The following is a 3,271-nucleotide window of genomic DNA, read 5'->3' as shown; positions in this document are numbered from 1 at the left end:
TGTTCATATTCAATTTTTTGCACTGTCACAATTTTAACCAATAATATACTGTTGTGACAACACTTCCTGAGTGTCACAATGTCCATTTCCTGAGGGCAGAAGAAAGGCAGGCAGTTTGGTTGTCAAGTATGACACTGCAAGATGAGCCTCCGTGGTTGCAGTATCTCATGGTGTCTGTATCTCTTTATGGTGTCAGATAAAATATATGGTTAATCAACAGAAGTAATCAAGACCCTTCAACTCCAGGCACTTTATAGCTGCATGTCTGGCTTCTGGACCTTCATGCCATTCATAATCACTCACTTTGGGGAATTTGGTCAATGCAATCTGGACCCGGACACTGGATCGCCTTGATTTGGGATAAAAGGACAGGACCAAATATGATCTCTAGACATGACTGTAATTTCCTCTCACCTAATTTTCAACTATCTGATGAAGATACTGCTGTGCCTGATGAGTGTGCAGTTTAGTGGGCGTCCACTGTGCCATTCAGGCCATGAGTTCTGTAGACTCTTCAACTTCTTGTGTGCATCTAAACGAGTGCATACTGTCATCTCACAGAACACATTTTTGACACAAATTATCCACTTGTACAGATTATCCACTTGTGATATAGGCTTGAGCAGGAGGTGCTGTAGGCATTTCTTGGAGACAGAGTTAACAGAAAGCTAAAATGACTGCTGTTCCTCCTCCCCACAGATTCCTGACAGTTGCACTGAAGCTCCCCTAACCACCCGTCGGTTTACCACACGCAACAACAAAAACATTCCTTCCCATGCTGGGCCCTAGACAGGGAGCCAATGTGGGTGTGGGGTCTGAAAAAGAGGGGTGATGGAGGGAAGGGTTGGATGATCCTGGAGAACACTGTCTGGGTGGGATGCCAGGAGATGAGTGCTGTTTAGATCTGCAGAACTGGTCAGAAAGTCAGGGGTGACTAAAATATTTCTCTTGAAGTAATGGGAAGAAGTTGAAGTTCTATTGAAGTTCTATCCATAGAAGGATCCAGTGACTCTGTAGTTGTTGGAATGATAATTCAGTTCATAAATGCAGTGTGCATCAGTCACAGAGAAAGACAAACAGAGTTCGAAGGGAGGACCTAAGGATAGGATGAATAATACAAGATGTGCCAGGAAGTTTAGAAGTCACTGTTGAAGGGTTCATCAATTCCAATATAAGTGTCTTTCCTCCCTCCTCCCATCTCCCATATTGGAAGAAATAACAGCCTATGAAAACGGCAATCAGCAGCTGAGCGCTGAGTTTAGCCTTCTGATTTCCCCCACTTATCAACAGAAGCCCAGGAGTTAGGAGCATGTGCTTGTTTCTTCAGAAGCCATTTCCATTTCCCTGTACTTAGGTTTGCATAATTGCTTTGAAAAGTTACAAGCCTCTTCTATCCAGCCAAACTAGCACATTGAAAAGAAACCTCTGTCCCTGAGGCTCTCGACTGAGCCCCGGAAGGCAGGAAGAGCATTTGGTCTGTATGGAGTGATTTCCCAGGGAAGGTCAGGCCATTTTATAGAGCCTGTGCTTGCATAGGTCTTGGTGACCGTATGTTTAGGTGTAAAATCTAACATAAACTTAGTCACACTGCATGGACTTCTTTTTGGTTCTTTTTTTTCAATTTAAAGTTTTATTAAGTTTTCTTGTTTTTCAATCAACCAACAAAACACATTCCACATTCACATATGTGACAGATTAGAAAAAATAAATAAAATAATAATAATAATAATAATATAAATATAAACATAATACAAAATAATTATTTAAAAAAAAAATATATATATATATTAAAACTTGCAGCAGCACTATCAATGTTCTTATTAGCTATTTCCAGCCTTAGCTGAGATGATGAGCAAATAGTTAGTTTTTACAGCACCTTACACAACATGTATCTTCTCATTTCCCTAATCACCCCATTCACTCTGTTCAATTTGAAATATAATTGAGTAGTGGAGACCAGAGTCTCGAACTTGGGCTGTCTCTTGCAGAGGTCATAAGTGAGCTTTTCAAGAGGGAGAAAGTCAACAATCTGGTATTAGAGGCCCACAATAGTATTCAAGGCCCACAATAGAATAATACATTTCTTAGCAAAGTATGTAATAGTCATAAACAAATGTTCTCTGTCAGGATCAATAACAAAGTCCTGCTGGGCATTAAGAAGATAGAGACACAGGGTCATATCAAATGGTACATCTATTATTTTCTGTGCAGCAGTATGTATAGATTGCCAAAATCTGGCAATCTCTCTACAGCTCCAAAATAAATGCATATAGGTTCCACTTTAAGAGGTGCGTCTTTTACAGTTAGGAGAAATGTCTGTTTCCATTCTGGGAGTCTCATTGGAGTGAAATACAATTTATACAACCATTTGTAATTAGTCTTTCATTTTTACATTAGTAGAGGTGCGGTATACTCTGTCGCAAACCTCCGCCCATAACTCATCACTGATAGTCAGACCAAGGTTCCTTTTCCCAGATTATTTCCAAAGGAGTAAAGGAGGAGCCTCCTTTCTCAGAAAGGAGTCTATAGATATAGGAGATTTTGCCTTTAATGGATTGTGCTGTTGCAAGAAGGGTTTCAACTTCATTCAGCTGAGCTCTAAACCTCCTCTTGGAAGTAAATGAGGAAATGACATGTCTAATTTGAAGATATTTTAAAAAAAATGGGATCTTGGCACATTGAATTCACTGCAGAGCTTTTGAAATGATTTCAGTGTAGTGGTTTTCTGATGAAATAGGTCTGAAAAGGTCCTGATTCCTAGAGTATGCCAAATATTAAAGTTGGCATCACCCAGGGCGTTTGGCAAGTCTGGGTTGCATACTATAGGCGAGTGAGAACATATTTGGGAGGAATGCCCAGGTATTTCTTACAGTCCCTCCATGCTAGTAGGGTGCTGTAAATCACAAAGGTTTTGGCTATGTTGCCCACTTCACTAAAGTTATTAATGAATATAATTGAGCTTAGGGGCAATGAACCACAGGATTGGGCTTCTATCTGAATCCACGTTGACTCTTGTCTGTTTGTGATCCCATGTTAGCATGTTGCAGATTTGGACAGACCAGGAATACAATTGAAGGGAGGGAAGGGCAAGACCACCATTTAATTCAGGTTTTTATCAAGTGGAGAACTTGATCCTAGGTCTTTTATTGCCCCATATAAATTTGGTGATGCTTTGGTTTGTTGTTTTGAAAAAGGAAACTGGGAGATAGCATGGGAGCATCTGAAATAAATAGTTCAGTCTAGGGAGGATGTTCATACGGATGACATTAAT

This window comes from Oncorhynchus masou, chromosome 15 (genome assembly GCF_036934945.1).
Source record: "Oncorhynchus masou masou isolate Uvic2021 chromosome 15, UVic_Omas_1.1, whole genome shotgun sequence".
Lineage (NCBI taxonomy): Eukaryota > Metazoa > Chordata > Actinopteri > Salmoniformes > Salmonidae > Oncorhynchus > Oncorhynchus masou.
The sequence above is the reverse complement of the archived record's forward strand: the minus strand, read 5'-3'. Positions refer to the sequence as shown.